General features: G+C 47.8%; 1 pseudogene; it reads left to right on the forward strand.

Moving 5' to 3' along the window:
- LOC139235486 (zinc finger protein 229-like) overlaps positions 1-4,086 on the forward strand; it is a 44,880-nt pseudogene extending 40,794 nt beyond the window's left edge.
- Positions 4,087-17,740: the final 13,654 nt, after the last annotated feature.

Here is a 17,740-nt window from a genome sequence, read left to right on the forward strand (position 1 = left end):
ATCTCAGAGAAGCTTTTGTTGGGGGAGGGAGGGAAGACTGAGAGTTTCGTGGATAGGACATTTCTGGAGGTGGTCACACGTCACCCCGCAGCTTAAGAGTGTGCAGGCAAAGAGGGATTGGGTGACCGCCAGACAGAAGAGGAGGACTAGGCAGGTAGTGCAGGAGCCCCCTGAGTCCATCTCTTTCCAACCGGTACTCTATTCTGAGTGGCTATGGGGAGTGCGACCAGAGCCAAATCCACAACACCATGGTGGCTCAGCTGCACAGGCTGGGAGAAAGAAGAATGGAAGAGCTATAGTGGCAGGGGATTCAACAGTCAGGGGAGCAGACAGATGTTTCTGCAGCCGCAGGCATGACTCCAGGATGTTATATTGCCTCCATGTTGCCAGGGTCAAATATGTCATCGAAAGGCTGCAGGGCATTCTTGCGGGAGAGTGTGAACAGCCAGAGGTCATGGACCATATCGGGACCAATGAGAGAGGGATGAGATCCTGCAGGCAGAGTTTAGGGAGGTTGGAAATAAATTAAAAGTCAGGACATCAAAGGTAGTAATCTCCGGATTACTCCTGGTGCTGCGAGCTAGTGAGTACAGAAACAGGAGGATAGAGCAGATGATTGTGATGTGAAGGGCTTTTGCTTCCTGAGGCATTGGGACCGCTTCTGGGGGAGGTGGGACCTGTACAAGCCGAATGGGTTGCACCTCAACAGAGCAGGGACCAATTTCCTCACGGGTGAGTTTGTTTGTGCTGTTGGAGAGAGTTTAAACTAGCTTGGCAGGTGGATGGAGTCCTGAAAATAGATTCAGCAGGGAGGGGAGTAAAGCTAGAATTAGAAAGTAAAAATAAAGAAAGTAAGTTTGAAGGAGAGAGGAAACGAGTAGGAAAATAGGTTAACAAAATAAATTTAAAGGCTTTGCCTAAATGCACGTAGCATTTTAAACAAAATAGATGAGTTGATGGCACAAATCGATACAAATGGGTATGATCTGATAGCCATTACAGAGACGTGGTTGCAAGGTGACCAAGGCTGAGAACTAAATATTCAGGGGTACATGACAATCCGGAAAGACAGACAGAAAGGAAAAGAAGGTGGGGTAGCTCTGTTGATAAAGGATGGAATTACTGCAATAGTAAGAAACGATATTGGCTCAAATGGTCAGGATGTTGAAACAGTTTGCGTGGAAATGAGGAAATAAGGGGAAAAGTCAATGGTGGGCGTAGTCTATAGACCTCCTAACTGTTGCAACTCTGTTGGTCGGATTATGCACCAGGAAATAGTTGAGGCTTGCAAAAAGGGAACAGCAATAATCGTGGGTGATTTTAACATCCACATTGATTGAACAAATCAAATTGGTCTGGGTAACATTGAGGAAGAGTTCATAGAGTGCATAAAGGACGGGTTCCTTGAGCAGTATGTAACGGAACCAACCAGGGAGCTGGCTATCTTAGATCTGGTCCTGTGTAATGACACAGGATTAATAAACAATCTCGGAGTAAAGGATCCCCTTGGAATGAGTGATCATAGCATGATTGAATTTCAAATTCAGGTGGAGGGCGAGAAATTTGGAAACGAGTGTACCAATCTTAAATAAATGAGACTACAAAGGGATGAGGGTAGAGTTGGCTAAAGTGGACTGAGAAAATAGATTAAAGTGTAGGACAGTTGATGAACAGTGGTGTATATTTACGGAGATATTTCACAACTCTCAAGAAAAATATATTCCAGTGAGGAGGAATGGGTGTAAAAGAAAAGCTAGCCATATGTGGCTAACTAAAGAAATAAAGGACGGCATCCACTTATAAACAACGGCATACAAAGTGACCAAAACTAGTGGGAGGACAGAAGATCGGGAAGCTTTTAAAAGCCAGCAAAGAATAACTAAAACAATGATTAAGAAAGGGAAGATAGACTATGAAAGTTAGCTAACACAAAATATAAAAACAGAAAACAAGAGTTTCTGTAGGTATACAAAAAGGAAAATAATGGCTAAAGTAAATGTTTGTCCCCGAGAGGACGGGACCAGGGAATTAGTAAAGGGGAACATGGAGCTGGCACCAACTTTGAATAGATACTTTGTATCAGTCTTTATGGTAGAGGACAATAAAAATATCCAAACAGTGGATAGTCAAGGGGCTACAGGGGGGAAGGAACGGCTCACAATCACTAAGGAGGTGGTACTCAATAAGATAATGAGATTTAAGACGGATCAATCCCCTGGACCTGATGGCTTGAATCCTAGGGTCTTAAGAGAAGTAGTGTCAGGGATGGATGATGCTTTGGTTGTAATTTACCAAAATTCCCTGGAATCTGGGGAGGTCCCAGCAGATTGCAAAACTGCAAAAGTAATGCCCCTATTTAAAAAAGGAGGCAGACAAAAAGCAGGAAACTATGGAGCAGTTAGCCTAACATCAGATGTTGGGAAAATTTTGGAGGCCATTACTAAAGAAGCAATAGCTGGACATTAGGAAAAACATAATTCGGTCAGACAGAGTCAGCATGGATTTATGAAATCTGTGGAATTCACTGCCTGAGAGAGCTGTGGAGGCTGGATCATAGAATATATTTAAGACAGTGATAGACAGTTTCTTAACCGATAAGGGGATAAGGGGCAATGCGGAGCAGTAGGGGAGTGGACCTGAGTCCATGATCAGATCAGCCATGATCGTATTAAATGACAGAGCAGTATCAAGGAGCCGTACGGTCTACTCCTGCTCCTATTTCTTATGTTCGTATGTAGTGAGTGTAGAACTGAACCCAGCCAGTGTCAGCATCTTGAGGGGAGGAAGGGAACCAGTGAGTGTAGAACTGAACCAAGCCAGAGTCAGCATCTTCAGAGGAGGCGAGGGAGGGGAACCAATGAGTGTAGAACTGAACCCAGCCGGAATTAGTGGTGAAAACTGGAAGTGGAGGAGAAACAGTCTGGAAACATGTGATGGGTTTGGATTTCAGCACAGCAGGAGGGACAATGTGTGGGATAGGGATTTACAGGTTTGGAAGAACAAAAGAGGAAAGAATGTTCCATGGAAACTAGATGTGACTATCCTGAACTTCTGTCTTATACTGACAGTGATTAGTTTTGTTATCCCCTTTTACAGCGTATTAGAAGGGGAGATTTTCAGACAGGAAACACAAACCAAACATCGCGTCAAGATCTGACGGAGTCAATTAATTCTTCAGGACATGAATATCATCGCTCTTTGAAGGTGGAAGGAGAAATGTTTGCCTGTTCTGTCTGAGAAAAGATTTCAGATATCAGTGTGATCGGAAAGGGACCGAAACAAACGCACTCGAGTCAGTGTTCCAGTGCACTGACTGTGGATAGAGCTTTAACCAGTTACACAGACGGAAAAAAACATCGCACCATTCACAGTGGGAAGAAACTGTAAACGTGTTGTATGTGTTGGCGAAGCTTCAACTGATCGTCCAACCATGGAGAGTCACAAGGATACCCACACCATGGAGATACCGTGGAAATATGGTGACTGTGGGAAAGGATTCAGATCACTGTCAGAAATGGAAATTCATCGACGCAGTCACACTGGGGAGAGGCCGTTCACCTGCTCCGTGTGTGGGAAAGGATTCACTCAGTCATCCGACCTTGTAGTTCACCAGCGAGTTCACACTGGGGAAAGGCCATTCAACTGCTCCGTGTGTGGGAAGGGACTCACTCGGTCATCCAATCTTGTAGCTCACCAGCGAGTTCACAGTGGGGCGAGGCAGTCACCTGCTCTGAGTGTGGGCAGGGATTCGCTCAGTCATCCCACCTGCAGTCACATCAGCGAGTTCACACCGGGGAGAGGTCGCTCACCTGTTCTGACTGCAAGAAGGGATTCACTACATCATCCCACCTGCTGACACACCAACAAGTTCAGATTGGGGAGAGGCCGTTCACCTGCTCTGAGCGTGGGAAGGGATTCACTACATCATCCACCCTGTTGAGACACCAGCGAGTTCACAGGTGACTGCAGGGGTTGGAATCTGCTGTTATTGCTGCTGTTAATCAGATTCTGACTGAACCATGTTCATTCTAACAGTTGGGGTTTGTTTCTGCTGATAAACTCAAGTCCAGCTACAGGAGTTATTAATGTTTGCGATATAGCCAAATAAATACATGGAGGGATGAAAGCCCGCCTCTGGAGTGATGTAGGCCCGCCGCAGGAGGCGGGGGGGGGGGCGGGGGTGATGTCCCGGTCGCTTGGTTGGAGGCACACCTGCTCGCCAGACATCATCATGAGTAAACTACTTTCAAATGACTGAAAATGATGCTAATAAAACACACCAAACTATTTTCTAGTTACATTGGGGTACAGTATTCAATTCCCCAATAAAAAAATGTTTAAAGAAAATAATTCTTGAAAGTTCATCCACGTTGATTAAAAGTTTCTTCATAACTTTTAAAAGTTTCTCCCGAAGTTTTAAAAGTTTTCCCAACTTGTTTAAATGTTTCCCAATTTGATGAAAAGTTTAAAATAAAAGTCAGCAGTAAGCTACCTCCCTTGGTACTGTTCCATGGGTGCTGCCAGCCATCTGCAGCTGCACAAAGCCCTGGCTAGACGACACCTGGAGCACTGTGGGGAAGTAGAGGCCCAGTCGTCTCCGAAGGAGGCACGAACTCCTGGATGCCATGTAGAGTTAGAATCCTCATGTACAATCCCAGGGTTAAAATCCCCATGTACAGTCCCAGTGTTAGAATCCCCAAGGACAGTGCCAGGCTAAGAATCCCCATGTACAGTGCCAGAATTAGAATCCCCAAGTACAGTGCCAGTGTTAGGATCCCGCTATACAGTTCCAGGGTTAGAATCCCCATATACAGTGCCAGGATTAGAATCCACATGAACAGTGCCAGGGTTAAAATCCCCGAGTACAGCACAAGGGTTAGAATCCCTATGTACAGTCCCAGGTTTAGAATCCCCATGTAACCTCCCGCGGTTAGAATTCCCATGTACAGTCCCAGGGTTAGAATCCCCATGTACCCTCCCAGGGTTAGAATGCCCACGTACTGTCCCAGCTTTAGAATCGCCCTGCACACTGCCACGGTTAGAATCCCCATGCACTGTGCTAGGGTTAGAATTCCTCTATACAGTGCCAGGGTTAGAATCCCCATGTACCCTCCCAGCGTTAGAATATCCATGAACTCTCCCAGGGTTAGAATCCCCATGTACAGTCCCAGAGTTAGAATCACTCTGTACAGCCCCAGGTTTAGCATCCCCATGTACATTGCCAGGGTTAGAATCCCCATCTATCGTCCCAGGGTTGGAATCCCCATGTACTCTTCCCCAGGGTTAGAATGCCCACATACTCTCCCAGGGTTAGAATCCCCATTTACAGTCCCAGAATTAGAATCCACCTGTACAGTGCCAGGGTTAGAATGCCCACATATTCTCCCAGGTTTAGAATGCCCACATATTCTCCCAGGTTTAGAATGCCCACATATTCTGCCAGTTTTAGAATGCTCACATACTCTCCCAGGGTGAGAATGCCCACATACTCTCCAATGGTTAGAATCCACATGTACTCTCCCAGGGTTAGAATGCGCACATACTCTCCCATGGTTAGAATCCCCACATACACTCCCAGGGTTATAATGCCCACATACTCTTCCAAGGTTAGAATGCCCACATACTCTCCCAGGGTTAGAATCCCCATGTACTCTCCCAGGTTTGGAATGCCCACATACTCTCCAAGGGTTAGAATGCCCACATACTCTCCCCCGGTGTTAGAATCCCAATGTACTCTCCCAGGTTTAGAATCCCCATATACAGTCCCAGGGTTAGAATCCCCATGTACTCTCCAAAAGTTAGAATGCCCACGTACTCTCCCAGGGGTAGAATGCCCACATACAGTCCCAGGGTTAGAATCCCCATGTACAATCCCAGTGTAAGAATTCCCACGTACTTGCCACCAGGGTTAGAATGCCCGCATCCTTTCCCAGGGTTAGGATACCCATGTACTCTCTGCCAGGGTTAGAATCCTCATGTACAGTCCCAGGGTTAGAATGCCCATGTACTCTCCCAGGGGTAGAATGGCCACAGACAGTCCCAGGGTTGGAATCGCAATGTACAGTCGCAGAGTTGGAATCCTGTGACTGTACAGAGACGAAGAGAAAAATTGAGGCCTTGAATCTGAGTTGGGGAAAAAAATCATAGAAACATAATTCAGTTTATAGACTAAACTATTTGAAATCAAATCAAATGAATTGTTGCAACTAACGCGTTACTTTCATGCCAAATAGGAAACAAGTGATGTGTGGGGAGTGCAGGACTGTTTGCGCCCGGTTACACAGCATGTCCCTGGCTGTCTACTCCAAATGCACTTCTTTAGGTTTGCAGTCTCATTGACACATCCAACTGACTGGATGGATCTCGCCCTTTAAACTCCATCAGAGAAATATCAGCAGTTGATGTTTAGTTTGCCAAACCTTTATAAAAAACTGGTTAGGCCTCAGCTGGAGAAGTGTGTTCAAGTTTGGACTCCTAACTTTCGGAATGATGCCAAGCTTTTAGAGAAGGTGCAGAAGGAACGGTGCCAGGGATGTGGGACTTCCATGTTGTGGAGAACCTGATGAAGTTTTCTCCAGAGAGCAGGAAAGGGTAAAAGGAGATTTGACGGAGATGTACAACATTATGAATGATTTAGAAGATAGAGTAAATATGGAAAGCTTTAGGGTAGGTAACCAGAGGAGTCAGACTTCCGATGGTTGGCAAAATGACGAGAGTGCTGCTCTCAGGCCCCCGGCAACACCGAGTGCGGCTCTCAGGTCCCGAGTCAGAGAGCCGGGCCTGGCACCTGCAAACCCAGGGGGCAGCGCGTCCCCCAAACCATGAAAACAACAACTATTTATACAGCATGCCCAGCAATTCCCAGCCGCTCTCTATCAGGGTGGGTGCTGGATGCGGAAGTCACTCCCTGGTCTCCTGTACAGTATAATATTAGACAGTCCCTTGAATCGAGGATGACGCACTTCCACACCAAAAAGGGATGAGTTCACAGATGTTTCAACATGCGACCTGATATTCCATGTCCAGAACTACAAGGGTGGAAGGTGCCTGTGCGTGGATTATTTTACTGTGTGTGTCCATTGCACACCAGCCACCACACGGGCTGGACTGAGCGAGGTCTTGTTCCAGTGGCAAGGGTTAAACAAGACGACTGGAGACCAAGCTCTGCTGCACAGGCCTGGTGCACATACTCCTACTGCCCATAGAATTCAGTGGGGTCTGGCCCATGCTGTCCCTGTTCACTTGCCTCTTCCGGGCCCCAATCTCTCTCCGCCGAACTCTCGCCTGTTGTGGCCCAATCTCTCTGCCCCGAACTCTCGCCTCTCCTTGGCCCCAATCTCTCCACTCCTAAATCTCGCCACTCCTTGGCCCCAATTTCTCAGCCCCGATCCCTCGCCGTTACTCCACCCGGACCTCACCACTCCTCTGCTGCTTGCCGAATCGCCTGCTGTACCTGGGCCATTCCAATGGTCCTGCCCATGCTCCAATCACTGACCTGGATTCCGCTACTAAGCAAAATCTCGACTCTCAAATCGCCAAATCTGGGGCAATTTAAAGTAGATCACCTCTCAACTATGCTGCAAATGTTAGAAAGATGCTTTGGATAGCTGGCCTCCTGTGTGGATCTGTTTGTTGCATCAGTTTGAGCTGGAGTGGAGATGGAGGAGAAGCTGTTGGGTTTCACCCCCAGTAATTCTCGGCCCAGTGAGACCAACAATTCCCCATGTGCGTCTGTCAGTGGAGGTGGGATCCCTTCCCTGAAGGACATTAATGAACCAGTTGGGTTTTACGACAAACTGGCTGCTTTCATGGTTACTATTTCTAGTGTTGGCCCCACGATTGACCAAGTTCATTAAGCTCAATTTCTCAACCTGCCTTTGTGTTTTTGTGGGTTGTCTCTCACCCACCCTTTTACCTGTCTGAAATTCACTTTACAGGGTATTAAAAGGGGAGGATTTGTCCACTGGAATCTCAAACCAAACATCACATTAAGATTTGACGAAGTCAGTCGATTCATCGGGAATGGAATATCATTGGCCTTTGACCAAGGAAGCAAAAAGCACTTTTCACAGCGGAGAGAAACGGTACACGTGCTCTGTGTGTGGACAAGGCTTCAGCCGATCATCAAACCTGGAGAGACACAAGCGCAGTCACACTGGGGACAAACTGTGTAAATGTGGGGACTGTGGGAAACGTTTCAACTACCCATCCCAGCTGGAAACACACCAGCGAGTTCACACTTGGGAGAGGCCGTTCACCTGCTCTGAGTGTGGGAAGGGATACAATAAGTGATCCAACCTGCTGCCACACCAGCGAGTTCACACCGGGGATAGGCCGTTCACCTGCTCTCAGTGTGACAAGGGATTCACTCAGTCATCGCACCTGCTGAGACACGAGCGAGTTCACAAGTGGCTGCAAGGGTTGGGATCTGCTGTTATTGCTGCTGTTAATCACATCCCGACTGAACCATGTTCATTCTGACAGTTGGGGTTTGTTTCTGCTGATGTTAATAACTCCTGTAACTGGACTGGAGTTTAATATTTGGGATATAGACAAATAAATTCGTGTTGCTTTCAACACATTGCTGTAGATTTTTGTCTCCCCCACCCGAGTGTTTAGCATCACCTGGCTGGAGCTCAGTGAGCATAATTTGGGGGGAGGATCGTATGGGGCGGCGGGAGGGACAACTTCAGCATGGACATAGTCCTTCAGGGTCACACTGAGGGGGGCAAACGGCACTTTGGTCTTTCGGATCACTCTTCACTGTCAGCAAAGTCGCAGTAGAGTCATGGGTTGTTCCCTGAGATTGAAAAGTAGCACATGTAGTTCCCATTTTTCAAATTGCGCATAAGTCAGAGCTCGGGAACTGAAGGCCCATCACCGTGACCTCGATCACTGGGAAGTTGCTTGAAGGGATCCTGAGAGATGCTGTTTTCCATCATGGGGAAAGGTAAGGAGCCATTACCGATACGGAACACGGATTCCGGTACACATGGTCACATCTTACAAACTAGCTTGAGTTTGTAAAGAAGTTGTTGGGTTGGTGGATGGGGGAATCCGGTTGGCATTGTCTACCTCAAGGTGTCAAACTCATTTTCTATGGTGGGCTTGATCCAATATCTTGACACTTGGCATGGGGCCACATTCAGCAAAAGCTATTAAAATAGGAATAAATGAAGATAAACTACATCGCAATTTACATTTAGATTTTATTTACTGCCGCTGCTCCTGATCCCTGGCAACTCTTAACTTGAGCATTCATGAACTGAACCTGCTCAAACCATAACCACAAGGATATCGGTGCATGGTTCTGCCTGTGACGTGAGGATTATTAAAAGACACATTTCATTACAGCAAAGGTTACAGTGGGAGACATGTTCAGTTATTTCCCATTACAGGCAAAATGCCGGGAAAACCAGCAGCTCACTGGCACCTTAACAGTGTCTCATCGGCCTACAGGCTTTTCTTAAATAGATTTGCTACGTAGATACAAACTTAAAAAAGCTTTGCAGGCGTGATGCCCTATTCACACATTGAAGCTGAGAGAGATGCTGCGGGGCACACACTAAGTCCAGTAGCTGAAAGTGATTCGCAGACTGGGTTTTGTGTTTAGTGATCCCGGGCATGTTACCAATACCAGCAAAGATGAAGCCCATGTAATAAAAGGGACATTGGCTACTGTCTCACTGTGAGCGAGTCAGAATGAGAAGCTTTAACAACAGCTGATGTTTCACAAAGGAAGAACCTAGGATGCATGTCATCAGATCCAGAGGACTTGGCCACCTTTAATGCCATTAGTTTGATTAGTACTTTATCTCTGGTGATAGTGGCTGCTTTAAGAGCCCCATCCCTCCGCGATAGCTCCTTGATTATCAACAATTGGGATGATTTTATTGTTCTCTACCATGAAAATCGATACAAAATATTTGTTCAAAATCTCTGCCATTTCCATGTTTCCCATTAGTAATTCTCCAATGTCATCCTCTAAGGGACCAATGTTTATGTTAGCTGCTCGGTTCCTTTTCATATCCCTGTAGAAGCTGTTACTCTCTGTTTTTATATTTCTTGCTGGTATGCTCTCATCTGCTATCTTCTCTGTCTTTATCATTTTTTAGTCGTCATTTGCTGGTTTCTAAAAAATTTCCGATCCTCTGACCTTCCACTGTCTTTCACAACATTATATGCATTTTTTCCAATTTGATAACATCATTTACTTCCATGACGACACTTGTTGCACACGTGATTGACCAATACACGAGAAGTGTGGTTGCTCCACAACGACAGGGTTTCATCTGTTTCAATAGAAACAACTACACTGTGTTATTTCCAGAAATAATCCCCGCTGTAGGCCTCAATGAATCCATGTCACTATCAAATGCTGCAATGTTTGTTCCAGCCCACAGGGTTCCATCTGTTTGAAGGCACAACAGAAAGGTCCCGTTTCCTCCTGGAGTTTGAGGAAAATTAACTTTAACAATGGGGCAGAGTTTCAGCCAATGAGCGAGATCCGGACCCAGCCCCGCTTACTGGGGGCTGCAAGCCCCACCCCTCACATACTCCGATTGGTTTCGGATCAACTGCATGACTTGACCTCCAGCCCCGCCCCCGCTCTCCCTATTGGTCGGGAGCTGCCGTCAATCAGCCGGGCAGTGTGAGCTGAGCATGCGCAGTGGGTGAGGCAGGGGGTGAGAGATGGGCGGATGGAGGGAGCGGGATAATAAATGACGCGCTTATTTGTACTGCCAAAATGGCTGCCATGCTCCACTCTTTGTCTCTGATTGGTCCCCTTGGAGGATAAGCCACACCCTGAAGTTTCACTCGAAGGTATAACTGGAACCGCGCATCCCACAGACTGCAAATTGTAACTCAATCCACTTTGACTTCCTGGAGCGACAGAAGACAGGGATCACCAGAAGATAGCATGGGCCAACCAAAGTACCTTGCCTCAGTCCCAGTGTATGCCTCCCCAGCCGAAGTGCCTTACCCCAGTCCCAGTGCATGTCTCCCCCACCGAAGTGCCTTATCCCAATCCCAGTGCATGTCTCCCCAGCTGAAGTGCCTTAAACCAGTCCCATATATGCCTCCCCCAGGCGAAGTGCCTTACCCCATTCCAATATATGTCTCACCCAGCCGAAATGCCCGACCCCATTCGCAGTGCATGCCTCCTCCAGTTGAAGTGCCTTACCGCAGTCCTAGTGTATCGCTTCCGCAGCCGAAGTGCCTTAGCCCAGTCTCAGTGCATGCCTCCCCAGCCGATGTGCCTTACCCCAGTCACAGTGCATGCCACCCCAGCCGAAGTGCCTTACCCCAGTACCACTTCATGCCTCCCCCAGCGAAAGTACCTTAATAGTCCCAGTATTTGCCTCCCCCAGCCGAAGTGCCTTACCCAATCCCAGTGCATGCCTCCCCCAGCCAAAGTGCCATAGCCCAGTACCAAATATGCTTCCCTCGGCCGAAGTTCCTTACCCAGTCCCAGTGCATGCCTCCCCCAGCCGAAGTGCCTTCCCCCAGTACAAGAGCACACCCCCTGCAGCCAAAGTGCCTGACCCCAGTCCAAGTGCATGCCTTCCCAAGCCTAAATGACGTACCCCAGTCCCAGTATAGTCCTCCCCCAGCATGAGTGCCTTACCTAAATTCCAATATATGCCTACCCCAGCTGAAGTGCGTTACCCCAGTCCCAGTGCATGCCTCCCACAGCCGGTGCCTTACCCCAGTCACAGTCTCGGCCTCCAACAGCCGAAGTGCCTTAACACAGTCCGAGTTTATCCATCTCGCAGATGAAGTGCTTTACCACAGTCCCAGTGCACGCCTCCCCTAGCCGAAGTGCCTTACCAAAGTTCCAGTGCATGCTTCCACCAGCCGAAATGGGTTACCCCAGTCAAATTATAGGCCTTTCGCAGCTGAAGTGCCTTACCCCAGTCCAGGTGCATGCATTCCCCCAGCCGAAGTGCCTTAACCCAGTCCCAGTGCATGCCTCCCCCAGCCGAAGTGCCTTATCAAAGTTCCAGTGTATGCTTCCCCAAGCCGAAGTGGGTTACCCCAGTAAAAGTATAGGCCTTTCCCAGCTGAAGTGCTTTACCCCATTCCAAGTGCATGCATTCACCAGCCAAAGTGCCTTACCCCGGTCCCAGTGCATGCTTCCCCCTGCCGAAGTGGGTTGCTCTGTCAAAGTATAGGCCTCTCCCAGCCGAAGTGCCTTATCCCAGTTCAAGTGCATGCGTCCCCCAGCCGAAGTGCCTTACCCCACATGCAGTTCATGCCTCCCACATCCGAAGTGCCTAATCCCAAATCCCAGTGCATGCCTCCCCCAGCTGAAGTGACTTCCTCCAGTCCCAGTGCATCCCTCCCACAGCCGAAGTGCCCGACTGCAGTCGCAGTGCATGATTCCCTTAGCCGAAGTTCCTTAACCCAGTTCCAGTGCATGCATCCCCCAGCCGAAGTGCCTTACCCCACATACAATGCGTGCCTCGCCCTGTCAAAGTGCCTTACCCTCGTCCCAGTGCATGCCTCCCCCAGCCAAAGTTGCTTACCCCAGTCCAGTGCATGCCTCCCCCGGCCGAATTGTCTTACCCCAGACCGAGTGCCTGCCTGCACAGTCGAAGTGCCTAACCCCAGTCACAGTGCATGCCTCGCCCAGCTGAAGTGACTTCCTCCAGTCCCAGTGCATCCCTCCCACAGCCGAAGTGTCTTAAGTGAATCCGTGTGCATGCCTCCCCAGTCGATTTAGCCTCACGCCAGTTCAAGTGCTTCCCTCCCCCATTCAAAGTGCCTTACCCCAGTCCCAGTGCATGCCTCCCCCAGCCGAAGTGGCTTACCCAAATCTCAATGTTTCCCTCCCCAAGCCAAAGTGCCTTACCTCAGTCCACGCACTTCACTCCCCCAGCCGAAGTGCCTTACCCCAGTACCTGAATATGCCTCTCCCAGCCGAAGTGCCTTACCTCAGTCCCAGAGCATGTTGCCCCCAGCTGAAGTGCCCTTCCTATGTCCTAATATATGCATCTCCCAGCCGATGTGCCTAAACCTAGTCCCAGTGCAAGCCTCCCCCAGCCGAAGTGCCTTACCCCAGTCCCAGTGCATGCCTCCCCAGCTGAAGTGCCTTACCCCAGTCCCAGTCTATGCCTCATCCAGCCGAAGTGCCTTACCCCAGTCCAAGTGCATGCATCCCACAGCCGAAGTGCCTTACCCTAGTCCCAGTATTTTCCTCCCCCAGCCGAAATGCCTTACCCCAATCCCAGTTCATGCCTCCTCTGGTTGAAGTGCCTTACCCCAGTCCAAGTATATGCCGTACCAGCCAAAGTGCCTTACCTCATTCCCAGTGCATCCCTCCCTCAGCCAAAGTGCCTTACCCAGTTCCAATGCATGACTCCCCCAGCCGAAGTGCCTTACCCCAGTCCAATGCATGCCTCACCCAGCCGAAGTGCTTAACCCAATCCCAGTGCACGCCTCCCCCAGCCGAAGTGCCTTACCCCAGTCCCAGTGCATCCCTCCCCCAGCCAAAGTGCCTTACCCCAGTCCAATGCATCCCTCCCCCAGCCGAAGTGCCTGACACTAGTTACAGTGTATGCCTCCCCCAGCTGACGTGCCTTACACCAGTCCCAGTGCATCTGTCCCCCAGTTCGGTTTCTCGGCACCACCTCCATGGAAAATTCAGGCAGCGAGGGGGCTGGCTTGACAGGGAAGGGGCTTGTCTCCTGTTGGTCAAAAAAGGGCTGAACTAATAGTTCCCTGGGTTAATAAACCCCGGAGGGTGGGGCGGTCACACAGCCCGAGTGTGGATCCAGGCCCGAGAGAAAACACTCCGCACCATCCACTTCACACACACCTGGGCTCGGTCCTAGGCCCCGAATCACAGCCCGCCGGCCCCATGTTTACTGTATTGGGCTCGCCCGGGCCAGCATGGAAGACCCAGTGTGCTGCAGAGAAATCAGCAGCTCATTGATTTTATCCTCACTCTGCGCACAGCGGGTGCAGAACTGAACCCAACTTTGTGAGCTGGAAATGCATCGACACAGTCACATTGGGGAGAGACCGTTCACCTGCGCTGAGTGTGGGAATGGATTCACTCAGTCATCCCACCTGCTGAGACACCAGTGAGTTCACAAGTGAATTTAGAAATTGGATCCTACTGTTAATGCTGGTGTTAATCGCATCCTGACTGAATAATATCCATTGTATCGGTTGGGGATTGTTTCTGCTGATATGACTAACCCCTATGACGGGGCTGGAGTTTAATATTTTGATATTTTAAATAACAGAGTGTCGATATTTTATGTCTCCATGATAAGAGCGGACTGAATTATTTCCTGTTACCGACTGCACCATTTTGCACATTTTCTCCTTTCTAACTCTAGATTATTTCAGTTTTGATATCTTTAGTTATTCTCAGTGATAAGTCCTAGTTCCCCATACCTTCCAGAGTACCTCTCCTTGCCTTGGTATCGAGCAAAGGTGTCAGAAACACACCCGCGATCACTAAACACAAAACCCACTCCGTTAATCACTTTCACATACTGGACTTAGTATCTGCCCCAGAGCATCTCTCTCTAAACCAATCACATCAAATAATTGGGAAAGGTTTAAAGTCACCAAGATGAATAAGTAAACACATCACGCCCCAATAACCTAGCTCTATATTCACAGGAGAAAGTCTGTTATCTAACGCCTCGAATGTCAGTTGGTGAGATGAGCAACTGAATCTCTTTCCACATGCAACAGCATCCATTCCCACTGTTCCCACATTTACAGTGTTGAGTCAGGCCGGCGCACGAGTCTCACAGGCTGAACGATTGGCTGAAGGTACATCTACACACAGAACATGCGTCCTGTTTCTCCCCGATGTGATTGGTGTTTTTACAAAGGCTGATGATAAGGTGATCCTGATCAATCCGGGGAATCTGTCAAATCTTGACGTAATGTTTGGATTGAGTTTCCCAACTGCAATTCCGCCCCTTTTAATACCCAGCAAATAAATGGTGGTTACAAACGTTGTACTGTAAGTACAGGATAAAAATTCAGAACAGACAATTCTAGATTCTATAGAACATTCTGCCCCCTCCTGTCCCCCCTAACCTGTAAATTCCTTATTCTAGACACTCTCCCCTCCATCCTCACTGTCTGAAATCAACATTAATATCATCGCCTGAGATTTATTATCCCCAGAAAGTGCTGAATCTGGCTGGGTGCAATTCCACAGACATTTGTTAACCTCTACTGCCCCACCGTCAGTCGACTCAGTGAGGGCCAGCAGGATTTCCACTGTGGTAGGCATCACAGACTCAAATCCTGTCCTCAAATGACAGCCACAGACATCCCAGTTGAGGTAACTGGATTGGTATGAAGAGCAGGGACACTGGCTGAATTTTACTTAGCTCAGTGGAATGAGGACAGTTATAATCCCTGAACTGCTGCCTTGGCTGAGATCAGCTCACAGCCCAGATCAAGGATCAAAATTGGGCCCTTCCCAGTCAGTACTGCAGTGTTCTAAAATTTGGGGCATTGGGTGAGGGTGAGAACAGAATATTTTGAAGCAAATTGACTCCACCTTTAAACGAAACCTTCATCACACTGTACAATTCTGAAGTCTTTCCAAATTAGACAAGCACGTTAAATGGATCATCAAAAATAGTGAGACATTTTAGAAAGGCTCAAGTCATTGAAATAGACAGCGACACCCCAAGATAAACTGGACTGCCACTTTAACTATAAAGAAGCAGAGACAGGGGCATCCCTGCCCCTTTAAATATCTGCTACAGTTCCCCAGGCAGTGGGAGGAGGAACAGCGCGCGGTCTCTTTATATCCTGACTCAGCAAGTACCGCCAGATGGGCTGAAGAACATAGAATGTGGATCGCATCAGGTTAAGCAGAACGATTGGAAAGAGCACATAATGTCTTTGATATATACATATATATGTGTGTGTGTGTGGGTGTGTGCAAAACACATCACACTTAATATTTCCTAATCAATTCCACAGAGATAAATTATTATCTTCACCAATTATTTTCCAGCATTTTATTTATATTTTGTTTACAATGTAATTGCAGAGTGTTTAATACCTTTACCATTTATTAATAACCCATTTTCATGTGTGTTTTTTTCAGAAAGTGATGTCACACTAACCATTCCATTACCAGGGTGACCATGTCTGTCCGCAGTATTCAGTGGGAAAAGATATTAATCACACCGAGGATAAGGAGCAGCCACCCACCAGTCTCTGCACTTTACTGTCTAGTGATCACCGCACCATCACACAAAAGCTCCTGAGATTTACCTCCAGTGTGGTGCATTAGTGTAAGTGATGGTAAAAGTGAAATTGTTGGTGTGAAAGAGATGTTGGGGTGCAGAGTTGGAGATTCTGGGTGAAGGATGTGTATGTAGAGAATGAGTTGGTGAGTAGAGCTGAATGAGTTGTGTGTAGAGAGGGAGTTTAGAGATTATGGTGAAGGAGGTGTATGAGTGAGGGGGATTTACTGCCCATTAATCACCTCTGTTGTGCTATGATGGGGTTTATTTTCCTTTAAAATGTTTAGAATTGTGTGTCTCACTGAAGTTATACGTGGGGCTTCAGTTACTTGCAGTCACTGGGCTGTTTCTGGTGAATGAAAGTGGACAGTGTTAATTGTGAATAGATGTGAGTGGGATCATTCTGTGCTGAATGCGTTGCTGGGCTGTGGGATTGCCCTCAGTCCCAGTGACGAGGTGCTTTTGACAACAAATCCAGGGACTATTCGCATTGCGGCACCAAATCCAGGGATCACTTACATTGTGACACTAAATCCAGGGACCACTTACAATGAAACGCCAAATCCAGGGCCCACTTATACTGAGACTACAAAATTACCTAGAATATGCGGCACAGAAAAGGGCCATTTGGAATAACCAGTCCATGCCGGCGTTTGTGCAACACTCTGGAATTTGAGAGCCTCAGTGTGGATAATGGTCATGGTGGTGATACCAGCTCCAGTGAGGGCAAAAGGTGAGTAATGGATGAAGATATGATGGTGGAATCACATGGCGACTGTTGAGGCCTGGTACATGAGAAATAGGAACAGGAGTAGGCCATTTGGCACTTCGAGCCAGCTCCCATTTAATAAGATCATGGATGACCTGATCATGGACTCAGCTCGACTTCCCTGCAAGCTCCCCATAACCCTTTATTCCCTTATCACTCAAAAATCTGTCCATCTCCACCTTAAATATATTCAATGACCCAGCTGCCACAGCTATTTGGGGCAGAGAATTCCACAGATTTACAAACCTTCGAGAGAAGAAATTCCTCCTCATCTCAGTTTTAATTGGGCGGCCACTTATTTTGAGTCAATGTCCCCGAGTGTTAATTTCCCCTATGAGTTTAAATATCCTCTCTGCATCCACATTGTCGAGCCCCCTCATTATCTTGTGCGTTTCGATATGATCACCTCTCATTCTTCTAAACATAAATGCATATAGGCCCAACCTACTGAACATTTCCTTATAAGTCAACCCCCTCATCTCTGGAATCAACATAGTGAACTTTCTCTGAACTGCCACCAATGTAAGTATATCCTTCCTAAATACAAAGATGGAAATGGTATGCAGTACTTTAAATTTAGCCACACCATTAATCTGTACAATTGTAGCAGGACACCTCTGCTTTTATATTCCATCCTCAATGCAATAAAGGCCAACATTCAATTTGATTTCCTGATTACTTGCTGTACGTGATTACTAGATACACTGCCTTGGGTGCTAATGGGACGGAT

Source organism: Pristiophorus japonicus, chromosome 23, assembly GCF_044704955.1.
Source record: "Pristiophorus japonicus isolate sPriJap1 chromosome 23, sPriJap1.hap1, whole genome shotgun sequence".
NCBI lineage: Eukaryota > Metazoa > Chordata > Chondrichthyes > Pristiophoridae > Pristiophorus > Pristiophorus japonicus.